General features: G+C 34.6%; 1 long non-coding RNA gene across 2 annotated transcripts in view; it reads left to right on the top strand.

Annotated features, from left to right (window-relative positions):
* Positions 1–742: 742 nt before the first annotated feature.
* LOC112476602 overlaps positions 743–15,007 on the top strand; it is a 73,700-nt gene continuing 59,435 nt past the window's right edge. For both annotated transcript variants that reach the window (XR_003045150.1, XR_003045149.1), the window contains exon 1: positions 743–1,026. This is a non-coding gene — a long non-coding RNA (uncharacterized LOC112476602). The remainder of the gene's footprint in view (positions 1,027–15,007) is intronic.

Here is a 15,007-nt window from a genome sequence, read left to right as displayed (position 1 = left end):
CTTAGATGGGGGTTCTCTGCAGAGCAGCAATTAGAATTAAGCTTTCCTTCTAGTTTTGAGCTCTGTCTCTTGTGTTTTGAGAGGTGCGTGTATGTATACGTGCCCAAGCTCGCCTTGCATACATTATAAGAAAGTGATCAAAGCTTGATCTACTTTAAGTCCCCAGGTACAATTTAGCCCCAGGAAACAGCATTTATCAAATATACTTTTTTTCTGAAAAGAAACCACAGCATTTCCAAAAAGTAAATTAAACTTGAGACTCAAATATACAACCAGAACTGTTATTGTAGCTTGTTAGATAAATTTTCCCCAGATATATAAATTTCTGTAGCAGTTTTCTTAGTTCTTCCTTGTCTCCAATCTCAGCCAAGTAGAGGAAGAGAAAATCAAAGAATGAGAGTTTCATTTCTTTATTTACTGATAAGTTTATTTTCATTTCTTTATTTATTGATAAAGTTTAGTCCTCTTAACATACAAGTTCCTATCAACTGTGCTGGATTAATTCATTTTCCTAAATGGACTGGGCTGGCAGAGAAGAAAGATGACTTACCCAGTCATGCAAAGTGTTACAAAGTGAAATTCACAGCTCTTCTACAAAAGAAATGAAAAATATCCCTTTGAATACTCTGCTCCCCTGTTCTGACCAGCACAAATTATCTCCTTCCATAGATGATATATTTTTCACTACTGGTGAGTCAGATTATTTTTTCAAAAACAAAAAACGTTAACAGTGCTTTGCAATTTCAACTGCCAGACATGATGCTAGAAGCTAAGAGTCCTCAAGGGACTTACTTCCCTTTAATAGAGGAAGAGAGAGAAAGAAATCAATGAGGATTACACTATGTGACAGTCAAGGAGCCTAAAGAAGAACAATGCAAATAAGTGGTTGTGTCGGGCAGCGAAGGGACATGCTGAGAGGTGACAGGGTCAAGCTTGGCTTGGGATGCAGTGGTTAAGAGTACTGACCCCAGAATCAAGCTGCCTGACTTGCAATCCTGGTCTCTACTGCCATCCATGTAACCTTGGGTAAGTTACCGGCTTTCATTGAACTTATATTCTATTAAGAAAATAGACAAAAACAAATAATAAAATAATAAATAGGTAAATAGTAAATATTTTTAATTGAGGAGCAGCATAAGAGGGTGAGGAGTGTCAAGGTTTGGATGCTGGGTTGCAACAATAAAGGGGATAATTATTAGTCATTGAAAGGATACTCATTGAAAAGGTGATATTTGAACTTTAGGTTAAAGCATTCCAGACCCAGGAAGCAAGCAGTGTAAAAGCTATTAAAGTGGCAGCAGTTTCTAAAGTGTTTAAGGAAAAAAGAAAAAATTCATGGAATTTATGATGACTAAAGCTTAGTGAGTGAGGGGGGATTGGTAGGAAGTGAGGCCAAAGAGACCATAGAAAGCCAGGTCTTATATGACTGTTCCAGACATAGTAAGAACATGAGAAGTCATTTAGGACTTTGATCAAGAAGATGTGATGTGCCTTTTAGCAAAATTAGAAGAGAAATCTAATTGAGTCATAACTGATAGGTAACTCAAAAAATTCTGATAGGACACTTTGTGATTCTTAACATATAATTCAAGGGTTTGAAATAGTAAATATCATTGTTATAAATGTATCCCTTTCATCCATCTCCATCTACTTAATTATATGAACATTTTTTACTAGAACATTTTTATATCTTTATTGATATATATGCTGAAATAAAGATGCAAAAATGTTCTAGTACTTTTGTTCAGAACTGTCTTTTCAACAATAAGCAGGTCATCCACAGGCTAACTGCAAAACTAATTGCAAAAGAAAAAAAAACATAGTTGTATTCAATTCCCAGAAATCTCAACATTTAGGCTTTATAGTCTGAACTGCAGATCAAGAGCAGCAGCTAAACTTTAGGGCAGTACAAACTTTGGGAACTAAATTTGGGGATCATTTAAAGTAAATGAATTTAAGCTCTGACATAGAGCAAAGTTGCATACAGTTGCTACTAGTGAAAGGAAAATGAAATGACTTGGCAGCTAGCATTACTTTCAAATTCCATAGAAGCCACAGAAATAGAGTGAAGTGGAATTTCAAATGTTATCTGAAAAATCTTCAAATGGCATATTTGATATGATCTTTTGTGGTATGGGTTCATACGCATTTTTTCAGTACTCATAATAACTTCTTTTCTGCACTCATACGAGTCTTTTTGTCAAAAGATAGAATCACTGGTCAAATTTGCAGCATACCTCTCCTCATGAAACTTGGCAGTGGGTCCTGCCCCATTTAAATCACAAGAATTGAAAAGGAAAATTTTTTCTCTCCCCTCTCCCTCCAAATCATGTTTTATTTCCAGAAGTAGGATAATGAACACTGAGCAGGCCGATGAAAAACACTAAGCATCCACTACCTGTGATCAAAAATCTAAGAATTATATATCTTGATTATACGGGCATATCTTGATTATTTATATGTTATCTTGATCAAATATATATATCTTATTCACATATAATAGTGTTTTATATGTTTTATGTTATATATGTCATATGTGTATGTAAAAATTTGTAGGTACATGCATAGTATAGTTTTACTCACATAAAAATGTTCATTTAACAAGCATTTGGTGGGTGACTATTGGTTTGGTTTTACTTAAGATTTCAGTTTTGAAGTCAGGAGCATGTGAAGCAAATGTGTATGATTTGATCTGATGAGATATAAGGCTCTTTTAATGTGATGGTGATTTCTTAGGTTTTTCGATCTGACCCTGTGGAATAAATGTCACAATCAACAACCATATGCGTGGTTTATTTCAGGAGTTTATAGAAGAATATCAGAAAAGCGTAAAGGAAGTGTATGAATGTCCCCAGCAATGAAGAAGTAAAATAGCACATATCAATATTCTCTATAGTGCTAGTCTAACTGGATTTTTCAATGAGAAACGGCATTTAAATGAAACCAAGTTAGCACATTAAAATAAAAGTGAAAATAGGAAGTTTAACTTCCAGGAAACTGGTAAAAATGATGTTTCAACATTTCTCATTGCAAAAATTAAAATTAGAAAAGCTTAAATAGGTTAGAGAATGCCTTGATTATGTAGCTTGGTTGTTCATAGCAGATATTATAGTTCCAACACTTGCAATTACAGTGCTTGATAAACATTCATTTATTTTAAAACTGTCATAAATTAGTTTTGATCTCCAAATGTTTACCTGAATTAGGTAGTGATATATCTTAAATCAACTATACAGAGTAAATGTAAGGTGTCCTTTGTTGCTGGAGGAGATGTGATAAATTGGGGGTGGGGTGGTAGAATTAGAAAGGATTGAACAAGAAATCAGAAGATCGAATCAAATCTTCCCCAGCCACAATTGACCTTGAGCTAGTTATTGACTTGCAATTTTCTCACCTAGTTTTTAAAAAAATGTTGATCTGATTCTAAGCTCTGCCTTAGCTATCTACTGACTGTGTGACTTCAGACAACTGAGCCTAGTTTTTTCACAGTAAAATAAAGATACACATTCCTACTCCAAAAAGTTTTGGTGAAGATTAAATAAGACCCTATATGTGAAAAGTGTTACAGAACCAATAAAATATTATATGGAAATTCATTTGCTTTGCTAAAACAATATAACCAGGTGTTCCCTCTTCTGAGAAGCCTTCTTTGGCTCCAAGGCTGGAGCCTTCCCATATCATCCTCTGCTTACCCTTAGAAGGAAAAATAAAAAACAGAGATTTGTAATCCATTCAAATAGATCTTGAAGAACAATAACATGAGGTAAAACCTGCCTAGGTATTAAAAGCTCCATGTGTCAGACAGAAGGACAGAATTAGAATAACTCAAGTTATATTTCTTCATCTTCGCAATCACTTTGTTCAGTTTTATTTAGAATATACTTTTTAAATGGAGGAATATGTATATGTTCAAGTGCAACATGGAGGAGAATAGCAAAAGAAGAGGCTTGTATTGTAAAGAAAAGCAGGGCCACTGCCAAAGAGCTTTAAACCAATAAGGAGAAATGCAGTTTGTACGTTACTCTAGCAGGTATGTATTTAAGAGAAAACCCACCGGGTATGTATTTAAGAGAAAACCTACCTGGGAGGAAAGAGTTCAGTTTAGAGATATGTGGTCATAAATGCTTAAACTAAGGTTCTGATGAGTATGATGATGGGGGCAGGAGGCTGGATTAAATAAACATATGGGAGATAAAGTCTGCAGGTGTTGATGATACGAGAGAAGGAAGTAGGAATGGAAGAACTTTAGGTTTATAAATTGAGTGCCTGAGGAGTTGAGGATTCCAGAAAAATGAAGGCAGATGAGACAGGGAGGGAAATGAGTCAGTGTAGTTGAGTTTGCCTTTGAAGTACTCAAAGAAATCCTAGGAAATGATGTGTATTTGAGTTATCTAATATTAGCAGAAGTCAAAGTCATACAAATAATAATAAGCTCATCTTAGTTTAAAAAAATGGAAGTGCATCAAGGACTGAATTTCAGGAAAAATTAAAATTTAAAAGACAAGAAAAGAATGCTATACAATGCATACTGAATTGTATAGCATTCTTTTCTTGTCTTTTAAATTTTAATTTAAAAGCGCGCTAAGTGCGCTTGCTGTCTGCATTGCTGGGTCTTTAAAATTCATATATATCAACCTTCTGAAGTCATGAAATCAATTTCTGGATTTGAAGTCTCCCTGTGACAGAGGAGAAAGAATGTCTTGGGCAATGAAAACCTGTGGTCCCGTAATTTCCTCAGAAGAAAATTCTTTTGATGTGAGGTTGAACCATGACAGAATTCAAAATATAATTCTTAAATCCCCAAAGTGTTACTAAAATCTTATACAGGTTCATTTCCAAGATATGCTATGCTGATACACATTTATCCCATCTGAGATAGATAACTTTTTTCCTACAAAAATGAACAGGTCAATTAAACTCGGTATTATTTTTCGACAAAAAATAGAGACACATACAGGACTGTATATGAATATGTCTAAACAAAGTTTATTTAAATCTCTTTTCCTCTAAGTCGATAAGGATGATAAGGATGTTTGTTTTATGATGTGATGTCTAGAAGAAAGTAATAAAATTTGAGCAGAGGCAAAGTTTTCCTTTCCCTGGTTTCAGAGTTATCTTTATCACAACAGGTTTTGAAGTGATATAGACAGACTTTGAATACAATCTCCATTCTATTTGAAACAGAATGACTGTGAACAAAACACTTGACCTATCTGTAACCACGTTCTTCTTAAAAGAGAGAAGAATAATAGAAATGTTTGGTGTACTTGACTTCTGTGATATCATGCCACATGAGATAAAAAATATACGCTTGTAATGAAAACATAACAGTATCTACAAACGAGAACATTCCCTACTATACATATGTTGTTAATTTAAAAAGCAGTCATATGTTATTGCAGAAAATGCATCTTGGATGATTAATTTTCAAACTGAACTGAAAAACTATTGTTAGAAAACTCTAGCAAGGGCAAAATGAAATGCCATTCTGTAACCTTAAAGTCGGAATCCTATTTTAGCAAAATGTGTTGTCATTTTCACTTACCAAATGACTTGTAGTTCACATATAAGTTGACTGTGCCTACTTATATTTGTGTCACTTTTACATAACCAAGGTAGTGCTATCCACATATTCTTGCTCAGTTGTCTTAGTACTATGGAGTTTTAAATGTATTATTTCTGTTCTTCATGGGTGCTTATTACTTCAGTTCCATTAAAAGCAGGAAATAATGTCACCGAATGTGCTTTCTCTTCATGATAAAACTTGGCAAAGGGAGAAGGGAGTTATACCTTTTCAAACTCCTCAAGATATCATTTGAATAACAGAAGGATGAGACAAAGGGAACTATCTCATTTATAACTTTTATGTCAAAGTATGTTCCTAAAATGGAAACTTGAGGTAAACCTTTCAGACAAGCATTCCTACTGACCAACTTGTCTCACTCATATGTGTGCCCTTGCATTGAAAGCAATCTTAACCGGACCCCAGCTTTGTGCCAAGTACGAGGTTAGTTGTTTTTTTCTCAAGCGTAAGGCTTGCTTAGGATTCAGAAAAATTAATAATTCAGTTTTTAAGGAAAAATAAAACAGATATTGATGAGGTTCACTTTCTTTATCTCTACAACAGGCATATTATTAATTCCTATTTGTAACTGTTTCAAGATTGTGGGAATCCAGTGATATAGTGACCAGGTAAATGCTTTGTAAATAATAATTTAGCAGGGTTATTTTGCAGAATCCAGAACTGTATATTTTATTACGATGATTCAGTGTTCTTTATCTCAGTAGGTGGAGTAGGTTTTGATTTTCTAGGATTTCTTTCTATAAAAGATTTTTGTAGAAGAGTTTTGTCATTTCATTGTCGTAATTTATTTTTCAAAGTCAAGTCTGTTGCATATGGCGTGCACTTTATAGAATATTTTGAAATAACAGAAAACTCAATAACGACAATAAAAAAAAATCCTTTTCTTTCCAATCCATCACTCTCAGTTAATTAGTTATTATTTTTATTAATTCTTCAGTTATTCCTCCTTTACGGGTCTCCCTGAGGGAAAGGGCTCCTGAAGTTGACTTAGAGTCATTGTGTTTTCCTTTCTTTTGCAGAAATGTTAGATTATTTACAAAATACAACGACAAAAAGCTTTCACTTCTAACACCACCAATCCGTGTTAGTTACCGTTAACATTTTGCAAAATTTCCCTTCAGTTTATGTCTTCCTGATAAATCTCACCTGAGGAAAAGGACCTCTGCAGGTGACTGGACTCTAGTCACCAGCTCCAGCCCTCTGTTAGCTGCTGGTGGGGGTAGAGAGGCTGGAGAAGAGGAGGAGCAGAAATCTTCAAAAAGTAGAAGCAGCAGCCGTCCTTATAGCCCCAAACCTTCTTTATAATCCACTTACCTGTAAAGAAACTTGCAAGGGCATATGGGGCCAGAATGTATTCCTGAACGTTGTTCATTTGCACTACCCATGCACCTGAATTAGGGAGACTGTTATGCATTTCTAATTAGAAAAATATTTTTAACTCCCTCTCTTTAAGCCCTGTTATCCAAACTGTTTAATCAGGTGAGGAACAACTGCCTGGGACGCTAAAGCCAGATAGTCTTTCCCAGTGAATCGGCCTCATTTCCTGTCTAGTACACCCATTCGATTACTGACAGATTAGATTTTTCTACACCCCGACTCTCCCCATCCCCCAGGAAAGCGTAAATAAGTGATCCGCCGCGGGCGAATGTGCAGCCAGATTTGCGCAGTTTATTGACTAGAGAGCTTGGGGCCATCGCTGGGCAACCCTCCCTCTCCCCGCGCCGCCTCTACCACGAGTGACAATGAGCCCTCCGGGCTCTGGAGCAGTGGTGCTGTGTAAAACCGGCTCTAACAGGACTCATCTCTCAAGGGACATCACCCGCGACGCTCACTCCTCGCTCCCAGCTTTCAAGAGGTGTCTGCCTTTAGTCCGTCTCTGTCTGTCGCCACAAGGGAGGAAGGCTCGCATGCAGGTCCCGCAGGAGGCAGGAGAGTGAGACTGCGAGAGAAGAAGGACCCCGGCAGGCGAGAGCATGAAATTCAGCCGGACGCACTACTTGCTACCTCCCTCTCCTGCTGGCGCTGGCCCTCAGCACCAGGTGGGTCCAAGAGCCTGAGGGACCTGAGCCAAGAGGCGCTCTGGGTCACCAGTGGGGGCATAGCCATTTCAACAGCTTGGTCTCCCGCCTAAGTGGAAAAAAAATAATAATAGTAAGTGCTTCTATGATTCGGAATCTGATATACTTCGGGAGAAGCACTGCCTTTTTCTGGTTGTCTCAGCCAGCACCTTGGAGGTGTTCTGACAGTTCCCTGTGCAGAGACCAATGGCTTACCCTTCCAAAGACATGTTTCCCTCCAGCCCTAGCAGTAGTGGACAGATAAATTCAGCTGACTGGGAGACCGAAATTAATGAAAGGGACTCAGAGATAAAGAAGAAATTGTCATCAAGCAATGTTCTTAAATTGGAGCTATCTCATTCTCAGTGTGCTTGGCCCTCTGACTAGTGTCTAACATTAGGGTGCCGGAAGCCAGAGAGAGCAGACTGGCCACTGAAAATTTGGAGGCAATGAATAAAAAATACTTGGAACCCCCTCCCCCCACCACCAGCACCCTTGACCTGTTTCAACATCTTAGGTAGCTTAGTTGGTGAGAGAATGCACACATTTCATTTGGGAGACCTCAGAACTGGGCTAATTTTAAAGGACCATACAAGGCAATTAAAAGTTAGAAGATACTGTCTGAATGCTGGTGCAGAGAGACCTATTGTCACATTTACTCCATGCTCTCTTTCTCACCCCTTTGGTCTCCAATTACATGGATGTTAGAACCTTTCTTATTTACTAGATATCACAAGTGCCTTTTCTGAAATTTTCACTCTTTATTTTTTCCTTTTATGGTTTAGTTTGTTTATTTTACTGGACTAGCTTCAAGTTACCTGTTTTTTCTCTATGGTGTCTAATCTATTAAGTGGACATAATTTGATTTCAAATATCACACATTCAATTTTTATTTCATTTCCCATTTTACTTCTTTAGTTTCATTTATTTTGTTGCCACCTCTTTTCAAATCTTACCTACCTCTATCTCTGCATGTATGCTGCATACCTTTTCCATTTAATTCCTTAGAAATTTTATAATAGTTATATCTGATTAGTCCAGTTTTGGGGGTAACAGGATTTTTTTTACTATTTTGTCTCTTGAATTTTATACATTGTGTGCCTACTTTGTCTTGCAATTTTTGATTCTATGAAAGACATTGGTATTACAAAATAATAGAATCTGAACTAAAATATTTACATCCTAAAAAGGACATGCCTCTTATTCCATTAGATCAGAAGATTAGGGCACCGAGTTAATTTGATTTGGAGTTGAGGCTAGATCTATGCATTGTAGCAATTTTGAAAGTAGGATAAGGTCTTTCTCTTTTGAAAGTAGGATATTCTCTTTTGAAAGTAGGAATTTTGAAAGTAGGATAAGGTCTTTCTCTTTTGAAAGGCTTGTAAGCTATGTCCTGCAAAAGTTCTATCAAAATACATCTAAAAATGGAAAAAATGATGAGTCAGTCCCATGTGGTTCCTAGTCTAGTTCTGGAGTGCTCTACCTAGTGAGGAACATTCCTGTGCTGGTCTCAGGCACTGGAGGATGACATAGACAATTTTGAGGAAGTCATTCCAAAGCACTGGCTTCTCTGAAGCAGAGCCTGGCAAACTTGATTTCATTGGTCTAAAGGCAGTCCTCTTTATGGGAAAGCAGTTTAAGGTACAATGCTTGCACAACATCCTGCATAAACTGGTTCTCACTTCTGTATCATGAATTCTTCACAAGTATGCCATGAATTTCTGACATACAGAAATATATTTTTTGCCATATACTATTGCAAAGATATGTGAGGAAAAAAAAAAGAAAGTATGCTAGGTAGATTAGAGAATGGGGTCTATTTTGCTGTTAAATGAAGACAGGAAGACCTATGACAATGTTTCAAATCCACATAAAAGAAAGAAGAGATGTTTACTTTAAGAACTCTTAAAAATGAATATATGAAGGACTGAGGAATTTAGAGTAAATGGTTCAAGCCCAAAAGAAGTTGAAAGTCAACCAAGTGAACAGTACTCACACAGTGAATTCTTTCATTGGTGTGCGACATCTCACTATCATTAGGTAATGATTGCATTGCAGTTACGTCTGACTTGTTTGCTGTTGCTTTGGAAATGTTTTAATCTCTTCAAGTGTGCTCTTAAGAACAAGGTATTGGAAACCATGTGGATACAGGATTGTGCAAACTGAACTCAAGCTGCTTTATATTACACAAACTACAGCTTTGTGTTAAATATTTATTTTACTTTTCAGAAATTCTCGTGGGTTAGAAGTAGAGGTTATGTCATTCCAGCCATATTATGTGAAAAAAAATCATCAGGGCATTTCCGGAAAAAATGTTCCTCTGTGGGTGTTAGAAAAAATCACACCGCTGGAAATTGCACCAGCAGTATAGCTTGAATAGCCTACCTTCAGGAACGCCAAAGTCACAGAACCAAACATTAGGAGGGGACAGGTTCAAGTTATTTAGACAGACTATGAAGGCATAAAAATGACCTTAGACAGATGCCCAGACAAGAGGGAGTAATAATACTGTTTATGGTAATACTGATGGCTATGCTGAGAAATCACAACTATTATAAATTCTCTGTTGATAAGAGGGGCACCGAGGCTTGAAAGAATGCTAAGATATCCCTCTTTGCCATTTCCCAGACCTGAGCAAAGACTAGAGTCAAGATGCCTCCAATAAATTTGTCTAAAATTTCCAAGAGTCTCTGTTGAAGTTTTTCATTGACCTAGATTTAGGTTTTTTCTTCAACTCAATTACTTATTTGTTTCAATATATGTGACTTAAGACACCCTTCCTCTTCTTCCTCCTCTCCAGGCAACTGCTAATCTGCTTTCTGTCAAAATAGATTAGTTTGCATTTTTTTAAAATATGTATGCAATAGAATCATACACTACACACTTTTTTTTGTCTGGTCTCTTTCACTCAACAAACTTATTTTAATATTTAACCATGTTATTATGTCTACCAACAAATCATTTTTTTTTGTTTGTTTTAATAGCTAAGTGATATTCCTTTAGGGATATACCATAATTTAATTATCTATTCACCCATTGATGGACATTTGGGTTGTTTCCACTTTGCAGCTATTACAAATTAAGCTGTTATGAACATTCTTATACAGTTTTTGTGTTAAACACCACCTTTTGAGATATTTGTCATCCATATGTCTTTGCCAATCCAGCAATAGTTGGTGAAATATAAAGATAAAACTATTTTGCATATTTTTTATTGGTGAAATATAATAGATAAAACTATTTTGCATATTTTTTATTGGATTTTTTTCTTATTTTTTAAAATTCTTACATATTCTGTACACAAATTCTATATCAGATATATATACTATTTAAATATTTTTTCCCAACCTATGACTTGTCTTTCAATTTTCTTAGTAGTATATTTTGAAGAACAAATATTTTTAATTTTGATGAAGTCCAATTTATTATTTTTTCTTATCTAGATGTTGGTTTTGGTGATATATCTCAGAAATACTGGTCTAACCAAAGGATAAATTTTCTCCTATGTTTTACTCTAGGAATTTTATAATTTAAGTTTATTTTTAGGTTATGATCGATCTTGACTTAATATTGTATGTTGTACAAGATATAGATTTCATTTTTTTTTTTTTTTTTGCATATGGATACCCAATTGTTCAGGCTTCAAATATTGGAACAATTTTTTATCCATTGCAATGTCTTTACACCTTTGTAGAAAATCAATTTACCATATGCTTATAATCTATACTGTATTCTATTGATTTGCCTATTTTTATGTGATGGCACTCTATTTCAATTATTGTAGCTTTAAATAAAGCTTGAATTCAAGTAGTATAAAGCTCCAAAATTCTTGCAGTTTTTCAAGACTATTTGGGGTATTCTAGATTTTCTGCATTTGCACATATATTTCAGAATCAATTTATAAATTTCTACAAAAAATTCTGGTGGGAATTTGTTTGGAATTTTATTGAATCTATAGATGAATTTGGAAAGCAACATCTAAATATACTGAGTCTTTTAGTCAATGAACATGATGTATCTCTCAATTTAGGTTGTTTTTTTGTTTTTTGTTTTTTTTTCATTTTTCTCAGTGATGCATTATAGTTTTCTATTTCAGGCTTAGCATATTTTTGGACATATTTGTCTTGAAGTTTTTCATGGTATAAAAATGCTATTGGATTTTAAAATTTCAATTTCAGATTGTTTGTTGTTAGTATATAGAAACACAACTGATTTCTGTATCTTCACAGTATGACCTGCAACCATGGTAAACACACTTATTAGTTCTAGTATCTTTTTGAAGATGGTAAGATTTTCTACACAATGTATTGTTTGCAAATACAGATTTATTTCTTCTTTTCCAAAATGTTTTTATTTCCTTGCAGTATAGCTCTGGCTAAGCCCTTCAATTTAGTATCTCATGAATTTAAATTTGATTTTAACAGGTGAAAATCAATTAATACATTTCATATTTGCATGAGTTAAAAATAAGATGGCATTTCTGACTTGTTTCTCATCTCAGGGAGAAAATATTCAGTCTTCGACTACTCAGTATGATGATAGCTGTATTTTTTTTTATAGATGTACATTCCCTAGCTTACTGAGAGGTTTGTTTTCATTTTAAATCAAGGATAGATATTGGGTTTTGTCAAATGCCTCTTTGCATTTATATGTATTTCTTTCTTATTCTGGATGTAATTTGCTTTTCTTTTTCTAGCTCTTAAAGTAGATGTTGATGTCACTGTTTTGAAACCTTTCCTAACTTTTCTAATATAGGTGTTTAGTGCTTCAGATTTCCCCTTGCAACTAGAATAAATACAATGTCAAATTCATCATAATGGTCTAGTCAACATCCTTTAACAAAAATCACTAGGAGTCACTTAACTGAACTAAGTTTGGTTTATTGGTTCACTGCCATTAGAGAGACCATATTTAATGGAGGAACCATGAGCCATAAGAGGGTGTTAGAAAGGACTTATATAGAATTTGTGCATGTGTTAGTTGCTTTTCAGAAGGGTAAAGGAAGTGAAGCATTAATCTACATTGAATGCTGTTAGGAATGATAAAATGTCTTAAAATTTTTTGTCCAAACTGTGAGGAGAATGCAATGAAACTAAACCTGGGATTGAAAAGAAGCAGAAGTCACTCATATTAGCAGGATGGAATATTTGATCATTTTTATTGTTTGGACAATGTTCATCTTTTTGTCTATATTCAGATTTGATTACAGAGTGGCTTTATTTATTTCTTGATTTGTCATGATCACAGAATGGCCATGTTTGATGCTGATATTCTGTGAGATTATGTTCAACAGGAAAACATCATAGACTATCTATGAATGTCAAGCCGGCTCTCACCCATCAGGAACTCCTTTTTTTTTTTTTTTTTGTTACATGACTCTACATAATTTGGTCCCTAATTTTTTCTGATTGCTTCTCTTAGATCTCCTTTTCTTTCACTATGCCCTCCCATTTTGGCCCTTTTTTCTGTCACTTCAAAAGGCCACATATATTTCTAATCAGCCCTTCTTGATATAATTTATGCATAAAATGCTCCTCCCCCTGATCATTCCACAGCTGCCTTCTTCTAATGATTCAGGTCTCAACTCAGGAGCTACTTCCAAGAGATGCCCTGCCAATCTCTTTTTCCACATTACTCCATTAGTTAGGTTTTTCTTATGTGTTAATTTACTTAATGCTGGCCTTTCACCTAGGAACAGGGTTATCTGTCACATTATTACTGTATCCATAGTGACAATAATATCACTATGCAAACAGTAGAACCCTGATAAATATTTGCTGAATCCTTTTTCATAATTTTTAGAATTGATAACAAAATGCTTTGTATAATATGAATGTATGAACATGTAAGTCAGACAAGCTGTGACTGATAAATATTACATATAAATGGTACTAAATTAATTTAAATAACTTGTTAATTAAACTGTAGGTAGCTCAGGTGATACTGAGGTCAGCAGGACTTTAGTTCTGGTCTTTTCTGACTACTGAGTGGATCTCTTTCTGGCTTTTTTTGATATTGATCTTATTTTTTTAAATATCATAATTATTAACACTGACATGTTCTATTTAATTTTCAAAGGTTATTGTAGTCATTTACTTTATTATTTTTTTTATCCTAAGGAGCCTCTGAGGTCATCTACACTTGTTTTAATACACTCATTTAAATAAGTTAAATGAAAAACTAAGGTCCACAGAATGAGTGACACAATCCTTTAGGGTTAGTTATTAAGACATAAATAAAAGTTTCATTTTACATTTAAATAGACTAGTTAAGGCAAATGTTTCCTTCAGTGTTTCAAAAGTGTCACATAGTTTTTATAATGACAAATTCCTAAAGCATGTTAAAATTAAAATTGCCACTCCAGTAGGTACAGCTGTATCCTGTATAATCAAAATGAGCAGAGTAGGAGTGCTTTGCATCCAAATGACTAATTTTTTAATCATTTCTCAATGTATAAGGTATGAAATTGGCAAAATAAATCAAAGTGATGACTCACCCTTATACTCTGCTTACTCAAATGTAAGACTAGAAGATCTGGATGGTATTTTGTATTGATTAACGAGACAAGAAGATCATAAAGGCATGTGAACTGCAATTGCTATAATGCTTGTTCTTAGAATTTTTCAGATATTTGAGGAGAAATTCTTTCATGAATAGCAAGAGGATATTACATTTCATCTATGATGGTTCATGTAGTCAAATCTTCAGTGCTTATCTGAATTATGTTGCGGTAAACCATTTATGATCCATTTATTTTTCTATTAAAAGGCATCAAAATAACCAGTTTTGCATAGATTAAATTCAGTTTCAAAGTTGACTATTTTTAAAATGGAGCATTTGAAGACTGGTCCTCCAGTGTGACACACCAGGGTGTGTCCAAAAGAATGAGGGTTGTGTTAAAAAAAGATGCTAAAGTTTAGTTTTAGGTCAAAGAGGAAGTGGAAGTACTTAATTCAAGTACATGAGATTCCTGGTATAAAATAATCAAATAACTGGGAATTTTGACATCAGTGATATAAAAAAAGCAACGTACATACTGAATTGTTTAGGAAAATCGTAAAATTGTATTTATCATACCTTTAACTATTTGGCTATAGGATTTGAAGTTCAAAAACATTTTTTCCAATTTATTGAGAAAACAATTTATCTGTGAAAATTTACTGATTTCATCAGATTACGAAGACTATATTTGTCAATTATGTATAGTAATCCCCAGGATGTTATTGTTAGTATATTATATAATCCCAGTCTTTTTTTCCCAGAATGATGTGTTTCTGCAGTATTTCTAAGATGCCATTTACAGTAGAACTCATTGAATTGAGGATGCCCTATGGGTAACCTATATCACTTGTTTTGGAAAATAACT

The sequence above is a fragment of the Pteropus alecto genome, unplaced genomic scaffold, assembly GCF_000325575.1.
Source record: "Pteropus alecto unplaced genomic scaffold, ASM32557v1 scaffold71, whole genome shotgun sequence".
Taxonomy (NCBI): domain Eukaryota; kingdom Metazoa; phylum Chordata; class Mammalia; order Chiroptera; family Pteropodidae; genus Pteropus; species Pteropus alecto.
This window is presented reverse-complemented; position numbering and strand designations above follow the sequence as displayed.